This window comes from Zootoca vivipara, chromosome 8, assembly GCF_963506605.1.
Source record: "Zootoca vivipara chromosome 8, rZooViv1.1, whole genome shotgun sequence".
Lineage (NCBI taxonomy): Eukaryota > Metazoa > Chordata > Lepidosauria > Squamata > Lacertidae > Zootoca > Zootoca vivipara.
In genome coordinates this window covers 53,513,584-53,527,477 of record NC_083283.1, presented here as the reverse complement: position 1 = coordinate 53,527,477, position 13,894 = coordinate 53,513,584, and the positions used below count along the sequence as shown (strand labels likewise).

Genomic DNA, 13,894 nt, shown 5'->3' with positions numbered 1-13,894 from the left:
TTTTGGAGGAAATATTTTGGTATTTATACCGAGTGGAATTTGGTGATATAATGACACAACATGGTTTTAATATTAATGCAGTAGCTGTATTCAGGCATAACATAAAGCCATGGTTTGCTCGGCAAACTGTGAACTATCTCACAGACAAGCAAACAAGCCATGGGTCGTTTCTCCAAAGCTTAGTTTGTTTTCCAGTTGCTCTTGCCTTTGTACATTTGTACCTTGGCAAGTGTCTGGGGTGCGGTGGCCAAAGCATGATTGAAAAAGGGTGTTGTGTTTACGCATAATGCAAAACCATAGTTAAAAACAAGTGATGATTCATAAACTAATACGGTAACAAACCACAACCTCACTTGTAGCTTGTTGGTAAAAAAAAGAGACTGTGGTCACTTTGTTGGGTGCACTTTCAAACAAACCACACTTGGGCTAACAATATGTGCATTGGCCAACGAATTGGGCAAAGTAGAGAGATATAACTTAAACAGATAGTTTTAATGGAAATAGAAAGATGGGTGTTCTCCTTTCCTTTTTTTAAAAAAAACAGAAAACAGTGCTTTTTCTGAATTTAATCTTAGCTTTCTACAGTGCATTTTTAAAAACACAGCATTTCTGTTTATTGCTATACAGTGGCTTATAATGGTTGAAAAAGCTGTAATCATCTTCCTTGAATGATGAAAATGTTGGGTAATGTAACTATATTTTTCATGCAGGGAATATTATGATCACACAATAGCCAAGTTGGTTCAAACTTTTCACCACATGTTGGCTCTCTCCGTAATAGCATCTTTATTGTGTGCTAGAAGGATGGAAGTTGCACACAATAAGCTTAGTCACTTGGTGAATGGATTATTGGTAGGCTTATTAGAATTTACCTAATGCCTTTATGCTGTTGATCTCTAATAGTAGAATAAGTGCACTAATGCACTCCATACAACAAAAGTGGAAATATGTCATTAGTTTGTTTTAAAATGATTTCAACAGAATAGCATTTGAACATTACTAGTAAAAATATTTTGGATTGCTACTTATGCTGTTCCTATTTCCTTTGAACATTGCCTTTTATAAAGGCAGAATCTACTGGAGTAATTTCCCCCTCTCTGTCTATTAAAGCAAAATGTTTTGCCAAAGGATTCTCAGATCCAAAGAATAGCATGCATTCAATTAAGTGCCTCCATGAAAGATTTTCCTAATCTTAATTGCTGTGGTCCAATTATGCCTTTTGTCAAATCATCTGGTTTAATTTGTGAGGCTAAAATGGAGATTTGCAGTCATGTTTAGTATTGAAGTATTTCCCCATCTCATTATATATATTTTAAAGTTTATTTTAATTTGTGCATGCAATCAGACTGCAGTCGAGCAACTTTCAAAGAATTGAATTGCATTCAGTAGGTTTTGTAGATTTATGGAGGAATAAGTGGGGCCTAATATTATTTGTTCTGAGAGGGATATGCTTTTGATTATTTGTGCTATTTTATAAGTCCTTTTAGTTATTTAATGTATAGCTCCTGCCACTAATATCAGGTCTGTACTTAGGTATTTTTCAACTGTCCACACATGCTGCCTTCATGACTTGTATGTTTAAGTGTACCTAATTTATTAGGGTGTTAAAAGATACCTGATCTTAATTATGTATCTTTACTTGACTGAGCATCATTCATTTAGACCTTTCAAGTCCCTTTCTTATTAATCAACCCAACAACCTGCATCTCAGTAGGGATTGAAAAGGATATCTATAGGAAGCCACTGGGAGAGAGATCATCAGGGGGTTTGGGCTGGGTGTTCATCAGTATGCAGATGACACCCAGCTCTACCTTTCTTTTAAATCAGAACCAGTGAAGGTGGTGAAGGACCTGTGTGAGTGCCTGGAGGCAGTTGGAGGATGGATGGCGGCTAACAGATTGAGGTTGAATCCTGACAAGACAGTAGTGCTGTTTGTGGGGGACAGGAGGCGGGCAGGTGTGGAGGACTCCCTGGTCCTGAATGGGGTAACTGTGCCCCTGAAGGACCAGGTGCGCAGCCTGGGAGTCATTTTGGACTCACAGCTGTCCATGGAGGCACAGGTTAATTCTGTGTCCAGGGTGGCTGTCTACCAGCTCCATCTGGTACGCAGGCTGAGACCCTACCTGCCCGCAGACTGTCTCGCCAGAGTGGTGCATGCTCTAGTTATCTCCCGCTTGGACTACTGCAATGCGCTCTACGTGGGGCTACTTTTGAAGGTGACCCGGAAACTGCAATTAATCCAGAATGCGGCAGCTAGACTAGTGACTGGGAGTGGCTGCCGGGACCACATAACACCAGTCCTGAGAGAGCTACACTGGCTCCCAGTACATTTCCGAGCACTATTCAAAGTGTTGGTACTGACCTTTAAAGCCCTAAACGGCCTCGGTCATGTATACCTGAAGGAGTGTCTCTACCCCCACCATTCAGCACGGACACTGAGATCCAGCACCGAGGGCCTTCTGGCGGTTCCCTCGTTGCGAGAAGTCAAGTTGCAGGGAACCAGACAGAGGGCCTTCTCAGTAGTGGCACCTGCCCTGTGGAACGCCCTCCCAACAGATGCCAAGGCAATAAGTAACTATTTTACTTTTAGAAGACAACTGAAGGCGGCCCTGTTTAGGGAAGTTTTTAATGTTTGATGCTGTACTGTTTTTAATATTCGGTTGGAAGTCGCCCAGAGTGGCTGGGGAAACCCAGCCAGATGGGCGGGGTATAAATAATAATAAATTATTATTATTATTATTATTATTATTATTATTATTATTATTATTATTACCTCATAGCAATAGTAATTAGTGGCAACTGAATGTGCCTCTGCATTGGCACTACAGGTTGCCAAATCCAGCTGCATCTAAGGCAACTCTGTTTAGCACTCCAGTTTGGCAGGCTCCATCAGAATTAGGGTTCTCTGAAAAGTATGTCCAGTTTTTGCACACAAGTGAATTCAGAGTTGAGAAATTCATAAGAAAGCTTCCCCCCCATTATGAGTTGGGTCCATACCATTCTGAAACTGGATGGAGTTCATAATGTGGCTTGCCTAACACTGCTAGCTAACTCTGCCCCATAGGGTTGCCATATTTTGAAAAGCAAAAAAGAGGACACATTTGTCGACTTCTACTTTTAACTATGGGTCGCTGAGGCAACTCTCATTTTACATACCCATGAAAAAGAGCATATGTCCTAGAAAAAGAGGACAACCCTGTGGGGAATTATCACTGAGAAGGGTGAGGGGTTATTGGTGGTAAGGAAGAGTTGATAGAGACAAAATAGTAGGCCTTGACTGGCAAAGATGCTTATAACATGCTCAGGAACATTATTTCCTTCCAGGGATCATGGGGCTGTATGGTACAAATCCCATTTCCCTGACTTATTTCTTGCCAGGAAGGACACTCCCTACACCTTCAGTTACCACCACCTTCTCCTTCTCAAGGGCAACTGTCCCCCCACTGACCTTGGGGCAGAAGCCTGAAGTAGGAAGGATACCTAATAGTGGGATGGATCAAAGATTGGGTTGAACAGGAGCAGTTCTGCACTGTTTTGAAGGCATGCATACCAGTTCTTATAGGAAAAGCTGTGGTGGATCAAACTCTTTATAAGGTGCACAAGAACCATAGCCACCGAGTCTATGGGTGGAAAGTAGATCCAGCTGTAGTCAGTAACTAGGTGGGGCAACACATTTGGTTTTCTTTGTTTCCAAGTGAGTGAGTTGAAACTAAAAGTCAATGTATAAGTAGCAGGAGCATAGAAACAAAATTATGGGACTCCTTGTGTTTATAAAGGTGTGTAGTATGAATGCACACAGTAATATTTGATTAAAGCAGCCTCAGTCCCTTCACAGAGCGGAAGATTCATTGTAAACGCTTTAAGTTAGGCTATGACTTAAACTTCTGCATTTTGGGTGAGTGTTTTCATTCAGTCTTTTGCATTTTTCCATTTCTAGGTGCTGTATAAGTTTCTCCTTAAATCCCCAGATACTCGTGATCTGCCTGCAATTACAATTTAAATGCTTATATGTCCTTAAAAATGGTTTCAGGGACTATCTGCTGAATTGTCTCTCTAGATGTGAACTTTATTTTGGCTTACACAGCACAAGTAAATGATCTCTTTATACAAGTAGTTAGTTCTTCCATGATAGCTACTTGCCAGCAGTTTATGTACAAAAAAAGGTTAAAGAACTGCAAGACAGAACTAGTGATTGATCCAAATATTATTGGAGCACAGCTCAGAAGGTGCATATAGGTAGACTTGCATGCTCACTTCAATATGAAGCAAGTATTTCAACCCTGATCATTCTTTTTCAGCCCTTATTTAAATCTGAAACAGAGAGGAATTTAAACTGTTGCTGCCTTCCTCCTATACAATCACACACAACAAACACACTGACAGCAGAGAAAGTGAAGGGGAATCAGTCTCTCTCCTTCTTTCTAATACATTGCCATGCTGCAATGGCTGTGTGCCACGTGCAGAGAGTGCTGAGAAATCAGTAGTGGTGTGTGCAGTGGTGCAGAGCTGCCCTCTTGACATTGGAGTGACAAGGTCATGAGTATGTGGTTGCACCAGTGGGACCATTGCCACTCATGCACCCAGATGGTGCACCTTTTCCGTCACCTACCCTGTCCAGGTAAGCAGCAGGGACACCAATGTTGGGAATGCGGCACAATGGCTATGGAGCTACTGTAAGAAATTATGCATATCAATAACACTTGAAAAACCTTATTACCAGGAGTTAATTGAATTTGGCATGCAGCCACGGGAACGAGGGCGGGGGAGACTTCCCTCTTCCCTCTTATCATTGCTCCCAAAGCAAATTAAAGGCCAGTGAAAATGAGAAAGGACTTGGTAGAAGGCAAGCAAGCAAATGGGTGGGTGAGTGGGCTGTGTTTAGTTACATCATTGCGGGCACAACAGGTTCTGAAATAGACTTGGGATATGATGTGAAACAACTGGTACTGTATATTTTGGATTTCACCCTACTTTTTGTGGGAGAAAATTTGCCCAAATAGTATCACCAAATGTTTGGGCCTCCATATATGAAATTCACATTTTGCGTGGAGGGGAGAGACGGGCAGACAGTACCAGTTGGTGGGGTGCTGTTGCTTATCCGACCTCTTGTCAGCATTGTCCCTATGGCATACTGGGAAGGGTGAGTTACTGTTCTGCTAGTGTGTTTGCTCTCCACCATCCTTACATTTGATTCAGCCTTCCCCTTCACCCTTCTGGTATGCCACAGCAACAATGGTGACAGACAGTCAGGTAATCAGTGCTCCACCACTCTCCACCAAGTGCAACAGGGGATGGGTATGCCATTGGAATACGAGCCTAGTAAATTTGTGAAATGATCCATATGCCTGTGTGGAAACTGATAATTACTTCTTATTTTCATTGATGCCAGGCTCGTATGATGTGGATAGATATTTTAGACTGATTCTGATCTGGATTAGCTTGATGCCAGACATTGTACAGTGCATGCATTTTATTTTGCTAATACTTTAGCATTTGCCCTGCCTGGAAGTATTAGAGGAAATGATGTTGATGGGTTATTTGTTGAAGTCACCTCTACTTTGGGAAGGTGGCCCACTGGTGTAAGCATTTTGTAAAGTCTTGTTGCAATAATTTCCCTCCGAATGGCATGGAATGCAGTTTTCTTCTGTCTACACAGACAGATGGTTTGAAGGCATCTGTTGCTCAGAGCCATTTTCTGCAGTGAGTCAATTTTGTAATGCAGCAGACAGTGGAGATCCAGACAGAGTGAGGCTATGCTCTAAGCTGATCACTCTTATTCATCTGGAATAATCAGGTTTCTTTTTATCTTTGTTTCTCCCTCTTGGAATCTGCAAGGCTGTGGCCTTAGATGGCACATTATTATTCTCAATTCCATCAGTTGGTGGAAACCATCTGTGTTTCTCTTTGGCTTCATTGATGTGAATGTCAGCATACTGTACAGTCAACTATATTGCCTCTCATCAGAAATGAAAAGATATGTGGAACATATGAACAACAGGAGGCTTAACTGCTAGGAAATCATAGGAATATAAGCAAACATGTAGGCTCCCGAGGATTTGCAGAGCATTTAAGAAATTCTAGAGATTTTCAGCTTTGGACCTTCAAATTTTTCATCTTAGGATCAGTGTCAATATTGTGATCCTTTTGGCTCTAAACCCAAAACTTGTAATGTTTGAACAACAATGAGATAATATGTAAACTGTAAGAATGTGAACAAATAAGTGCACAAATTAATTTTGAACTGTAGTTTTGGAAATAACTGACCTTATCTGAAATTACAAACATAACTGGACAGCAATATTTAAGTAAGTAAAAGGAAGGAAGGAAGGAAGGAAGGAAGGAAGGAAGGAAGGAAGGAAGGAAGGAAGGAAGGAAGGAAGGTATTGTGTCAAGCCTGCCTTTTCCTGTGATTGCATTTCCGCCCACTTTAACACCAGCAAGTTCAAGTCAGGCATTTGAAGACAGAGAAGTTGTAACAAGGTTTATTTCTGAATCTTAGTTTCTTTTCTCGTAACAAAAGAGGAAAAAAAGGTTTTTAGCTTTTTGTAAACAGAGCTACTCAGAAGGTGTGGAACTCCCTGATACAGCTCAACACATCTTGTTAATGTTATGATCTGATTCAGGAAAGTCTGACTTGAATCACCCCAATTTGCATCATTATTCAGGGAACTCACCAGGCCATTTAATACACTTACTAGTGTCTGGGTTTGCACCATCCCTAGGCTAAGGCTTCTATCCCAGGTAGGTCACGATGTCACTACTAAATTGCCATGCCCTGTTGAGGTGTTCCATGCCCTCTGCTGAATCAAGGGAGCAGTGACATTGTGTGCACCTTTTGTGTATGCATGGTGAAATATACTCGGAGTCAAGAGTGAATTTCATGCTCTTTATTCAGCTTGTAGTAGCAAAGGAAAAGAAGAGAAGAATGGCTCTTTCCCCAAAACATCTGCTTATATACATTATTTACACAATGGGCCGTGCGTGATTGGCTACTTCAGGGCTACACCTGAAGGCCAATCAGGTTGTGGATTCACTTCTGCCAGCAGGCTGATTGGCTGCTCCTGCAGGCCAATCAGGTTGCTGATTCACTTCCACATGGAGCTGGATTGGGTGGCTCCTGTGGACCAATCAGACTGCTGCATTCTGGATCCTCTTGTTCTAGGATTCAGCTCAGTACATAACACATGGAGTGCATTGCAGAATCTATTCTAGATGCCTTATAGCTTTGGGAGTGCAGAATAAATTCATTTGACCTCATCCAAACCTTTTTGGAGTTGAACCTTCATGGTAATGTTCCTCTGAGTAATAAGAAAAGTAAGACTGTGATTATAGGACTTTTGTTTTGTTTTGTAATTCATCCATGGAATATTCATTACCTTTGCAAATGTGTGTTGCATTTCTATGGGTCTGAATTATAATATTCTGAAGGTGAGACATATTACATATTTAACTCATATTTGCACATGTAGTAAGGAGCAGCTTGTTCTGATGTCACAACACCCAGTGCCTGACACATGCTACAGTTATCATTTCTGCCAGGTCATCCTTCCCCTGACTTTGGCACTTGCTACAGAAAAGTTATCACTGCATTATCCCGGCTTAATGTTATAGGTCAATGGGTGCTGCATGATGGGGCCCCCATGTGATGTATTAGGGGCAAAATGGCATCTGTTTATGCTTTAGAATATCTGAGATCAGCCTACCACTGACAAAATGCCACAAATTGTACTATTGTACTAGAATCCTTGTTTTCTTCCGTAGATGCTCCTGGACCAGATTGGCTCTAGTAATAGGATCAGGACCTTTAATTTATGCACAGATACACACACACACCTTTCTGTTGTGCCCTGATTATTTCTATATTTGAAGCCTTTTGCTTCTTTTGCTGCATTTTCCTAATATTCTCTGTATGTGGCTTGTGTGATAACCATATTGTTTTTTGTGCATATTTATTTATTAAGGGTTTTAAAAATAAATAACTAACACTGGGACTGATGTAACTACATACTCTTTCCCCCCTGTTTCTTCCATTACATTGAAGTTCTTGCTAAATTTCAGATTAAAAAATGGTTTCACATGAAAGAAGGGGAAATGACTTTAGTGGGTCTAAATGAACTTCTAACCTTACTGAGTTACTTACTTATTGGGTGACAACACACACACACACACAGAGAGAGAGAGAGAGAGAGAGAGAGAGAGAAACAGAAAAACAGAAAAACAGAAACACACACACACACACACACACAAACAAACAAACAAACACACAGCTCCCCCTGGCCCTCTCACTCTGGCCAGGTTGTTTTAATTTATTTATTGTTTATTTATTTATTTTTTATTAATTATTAAACAATAATTAATTTATTGTTTTAATTTGTGAGCATTAGCATTAACAGAGAGCTTTTGTGCCAGAGGTGCTCAGACCGAACCACAGGAATTGCTCTGCACACTAAAATGGTATCTGGAACCCATGCATATACAGGAAAGTTCATTGAGAATGCTCATTGGGTGAGAGCCAATGACACTTACCCAATTGCACAACATATTTCTGTATTCACAGTGGCACTTCTCTTTCCTGGTCCCTTATAGCCCTCCATCCCATGCCCCAAAATCTTCTCTTGAGGGCCGGCCCCAAGGACCGCATGGGACTAGAAATGCACAGTAATGAATGTCACCCATGGTGCTTATAAAAATGAGCCAAGTTTATCCCTTTTGTTTCTCACTTAATGTATGCAGGGTCTATCAAGTTTCCTAAATCAGAGGTACTTCTATGTTAACTATATCAAATCTGAATATTTGCATTGCTGCAGTCTGTATTTTGAAACTCTTGCATTTAGATTGCAGTCCTATGGACAGTTAACTGGAAGCAAATTACACTGAAATAAAGAGAGCTATTACAAGCAAACTTGGCCAGGTTGCGGTATTAGTTACTGCAGCTGGGTGGTGTCCCCCCCCCCCTCCCTTTCAAATGTCATAGGATTATAGGGATATGATTCTTCTCCATTTTGGGGAGCATATTTCATCTGATCTTTCATATGACAAGGAATGTATGGGATACTACATAGGGTTGATTCAAAGGTCACATGAACTTTTACTTGCCATTGTAAGTGGCTCCAACTGGTGCATAACAATTTCTTTTTGAAGAAATAAATGAAGTGCATACATTGCAACTTTTGACCCATGCCAAAGTTGCAATGTATGCACTTCATTTATTTATTAAAAATATTTGTATAATGCTTGAGATGTAAACTCTCTAATTCATTTACATAAAGCACAATAATATTCAAAAAGAAAAATATATACATATAAACAACAATGCAATTAAATACATCAATAAAAACAGAGAATCCACCATTCATGATAATGATTAATAATGTACACTGTCCCAATAATACTGGACACTGCCTTGAGATTAAGACTAATCCTGCTGTTGCATAAACAAATGTACTGAAAATCTAAGAGAAATGTTGATAATGGACTTTCAAAACAGCTGCAGAATAAAATAAAATCAAAAGAAAATGTCTGCCGGTTTTTTATTTGTTGCAGACCAAGAGATCCAATCCAATAATTTGATGATTGGGATGTTTGGTGAATGATACCAGATAATGAAAATGGTTAATATTTCTGAGAATGCAATGATCACTGTGTCATACTGGATGCAACTCTTCCTTATACTGAGCTATTTGATGTTCTTACACATTTAGGCTAGCTGTTGTACATCTGTCATAATTAAAATGTTTGCATTTTTGTCTTCATTTGCTCTTCTAAATCTGTCATTTGTTTTGGAGAAGGGAATATAAACATGTTCATATCTCCACTCATCTGTTCTGGGAAAATCTGTTTCTTTTATTGATACATTGCTAGCATTTTAATTGACATGCACATCTCTCTTTAACACAATTTTAACACTCTACAAATTCTTTTGGCTGTTGCTCAGTGGATACTTTGTTAAGGAAGTGGATACCTTTTTCCTTTTGTAGTACTTAGACCATTTTTAACTTCACACAGGAGAGTAGGCTAGAGGTCTCTTTAAAAATATGTGGCTCTCCTGCTTTATGATTTCCCTTGAGAAAAGCATAGGTTTGTTTTTGCTGCTTGAGTATTAAAGATACTTCTATATAAATCAACAACAGCAGTCAATCAAAATGATGGCCTCCAAAAGATGAGAGTTTCCCTAGACCAGTAACAGCCAACTGCCTGAGTGACAGACCCCTGGCATCATTGCAAATTTCTCTGTGGAATCTTTCTATTTCATGCTTAGAGGGTACTGATGACTTAGAAGTAATATGTATGTTTCACACATAATGCTTTTAATCCAGAAGAACATACGTTTAAAGAAGATTGGAAAATTTTTATTGAATATATGGGGGGAAATTGTGTACATTTGAAAACATTGGCAGCATTAAGATAAATTCAACAGTGTAAACAAATTTTGATGGATGTAATAATGAATTACTGAATGGTCTTAGTTTATGTAAAATATGCAGGGATTTTTGATATGCAAAATGAACCATAGAAAAAGAAGAAGGGAAGTCACTGACATTTTAAGGTTGTTTAAAGGAATATTATAAAATGTAAAACAGAAAATGTAATAAATATACGAAAAGAAGTAGAAGAAGAGTATAGCAAAATCTTAAGCCATTTGGGAAAGACAGATTATAGATACACTTTTCAGATGTCATGTGTGACCATTTGGTGGAATCAGTATAATTTTAAAAACTGTACTGTAGTCTCCTTTCCGGGAAATAAACATCAGGTTAAAAGAGGAGGGGGAATAGAGTTTTGATGCACAACACTTACACAAGCCTCAGTGCAGCTCAGAATGGGATAATTAACATATAAGCATGGATGGTGTTCATCTGCATTGCATTGCTCTCAGTGAGATGCGCATTCTGAAAAATATTCCTATTCCCAAATAGTCAATATTTATACACTAGCTCACTTCTGCAATGCAGGAATGCTTGGGTTGTTTTAAGGATAAAAAGAGTCCTCCACATACAGAATTGTTTCAAAAAAGTATGACTAATCCAGGAGGATACTCTGAAGACATTCCAAAGATAGCCAAGAATATTTCAAAGCAAGGAAAAATCTCTGCAGAAAAAAAATGGTCAACTGTGTGACATTTCACCTTGGAATTTAAGGGAGGATCTTATTTTCCCTACTAGATGTTCTACTAACAGATAGTTCAGTCCATGCTGTGTCCCAAGTCATTGAGAAGTAAGTACCATTTTAATGAAGCAGTAATTCCCTCACAGTATTACTGGGAAGGTTTGGGCATATACTACAAAATATTGTCTCATAGTAGGTTATGCTATCCCAGATAGTGAATCTACTTGCGACCAAACACTGTAGTCTTCTGAGACGACCTTTACAGGCACTGTGGGAGCAATCCTGTATCAACAACCAAAATGAGTGGGTTAGGATCTATGTGGGACAAGAAGCTACAGTTAGAACTGGATATGGAACAACTGATTGGTTCAAAATTGGGAAAGGAGTACGACAAGGTTGTATATTGTCTCCCTGCTTATTTAACTTATATGCAGAATTCATCATGCGAAAGGCTGGACTAGATGAATCCCAAGCCAGAATTAAGATTGCCGGAAGAAATATCAACAACCTCAGGTATGCAGATGATACAACCTTGATGGCAGAAAGTGAGGAGGAATTAAAGAACCTTTTAATGAGGGTGAAAGAGAAGAGCGCAAAATATGGTCTGAAGCTCAACATAAAAAAAACCAAGATCATGGCCACTGGTCCCATCACCTCCTGGTAAATAGAAGGAGAAGAAATGGAGGCAGTGAGAGATTTTACTTTCTTGGGCTCCTTGATCACTGCAGATGGTGACAGCAGTCACAAAATTAAAAGACGCCTGCTTCTTGGGAGAAAAGCAATGACAAACCTAGACAGCATCTTAAAAAGCAGAGACATCACCTGGCCTACAAAGGTCTGTATAGTTAAAGCTATGGTTTTCTCAGTAGTGATGTATGGAAGTGAGAGCTGGACCATAAAGAAGGCTGATCGCCAAAGAAGGCTGATCGCCAAAGAAGATCAAACCTATCCATTCTTAAGGAAATCAGCCCTGAGTGCTCACTGGAAGGACAGATCATGAAGCTGAGGCTCCAATACTTTGGCCACCTTATGAGAAGAGAAGACTCCCTGGAAAAGACCCTGATGTTGGGAAAGATGGAGGGCACTAGGAGAAGGGGACGACAGAGGACGAGATGGTTGGACAGTGTTCTTGAAGCTACAAACATGAGTTTGACCAAACTGCGGGAGGCAGTGCAAGACAGGAGTGCCTGGTGTGCTATGGTCCATGGGGTCATGAAGAGTCGGACACGACTAAATGACTAAACAACAACAACAACAAGGATCCAGTGGATCTTTGGCTAGAACATGAGTTTCCCAGAGCAGCCAAACTATGCTAGTTTAACTCCCTCATCCTTGGCTGAACCAGAGATCCACCACCAGATCTCCCCCATCCTGACTCAGCAGAAACCCAGCTGTTAGCTAACTCAGCGAAAATGGTGTTGTAACTTAAATACTGAAAGACTTAGATGTAGCCTGCTGCTGAACAGAGCTTGGATCTGGTGGAACTTTATACTGACTTAACTTACACTGGCTTGTTTTATGCCAGCTTCCACATGTGCCACCTTGCGCCCACAATTGATGGGGCCCAGGGCTGCATGATGTCAGCACGCCCCATGACATCAGCATGCCCCGTGGCTTACTCAGAGCTTCCAGAAATTACAGCACCCATCTACCCATCCATTGGAAGTAAAAAAAAACAAAAAACAGAAAAAAATATTCCAAATGACTTTTTAAAAAAGTATTACAAAAAGGATCATACAATCTTTTGGTTAGCAAAGATGCAGGCTTTAAAATCTCATTTTAGAAAGGTTCAGTTCACTTGCAGGGAGCCGTGCAACCACACAGTTCCTTCTTCACTTGTTCCAGGATGTTTGAAGGGTGTGTGTGGGGGGGGGGGAGAGAATGGGAAACAAAAGATTGCAGGAAGCCTTCTAAGCCACACCCACATTTGTAACTTGAGCTCAGGGCTCACCTTAACCCTTTCATGGATGCAGGTGTGAGTTAGCAACTCTATATTACAATAAAAATAAATGTAACTGGACTGAACTTGTGTATCATGGTATGGATATGCAATAGCTGGTTGTTATTCCTGCTCCAGGGCAAGCATTGATTCCTGTTAACAGATGGGCATGTATATAACATCTACCCCTGCGACATCAGTTCTTGATTCTACCTCCCTTGCCCCAAGCCTGGAGCAAGTACTAGGGACAACTTCCTCCTAGCCTATCACATACTAAGGACCAGACAGCTTCTATACCTTCAAGCTGATGAACTCTGGCCCATTGACACTGAATGGTTCCTGTGCCAAATCCCAAGCAAATGATCACCATGACACAATCTGTTCACTTTTGTAAACCCTTAAAAAAAATCCTCACAATACCTGCCAAATATAACACCTTTCAGGCATATTATAAAGAAAACTTCTGTAGTCCATTTTTTGTTTGCGTAGTAAAAATGTTTGAGTAGTAAAAGTGTTTCCCTGAATGGTGAGCAACTAGTCCCTTAGTGTACTTGGTTCAATGTGATAGGAGAAGAGCACAGACAATCCATAAGCCACGTCTGCTCAGGAGGACCCACTGAACATTCCCCACAGTGTGCTGAGACAAAAAGTTTGCTCCTATTGTCAGCCATCCATCCTCCAATGAGCACAGATGAAGTGTTATCATCAAATTGGCTGAAAGTGGGGAAGAGGGCTATACAGTTTTTCTGCTTCCAAGACCAATGGTGCAGGTCAGCAACTCAACAGAAGCGGGCAGGAATATTGTTGTCCTTCTGGGAAAAGAAATTACAGCTTTCAAGCACTGGCATA

General features: G+C 40.3%; 1 protein-coding gene across 1 annotated transcript in view; it reads left to right on the top strand.

Moving 5' to 3' along the window:
- The window catches only part of NETO1 (neuropilin and tolloid like 1), a 105,723-nt gene that overhangs the window by 19,271 nt on the left and 72,558 nt on the right, over positions 1-13,894 (top strand).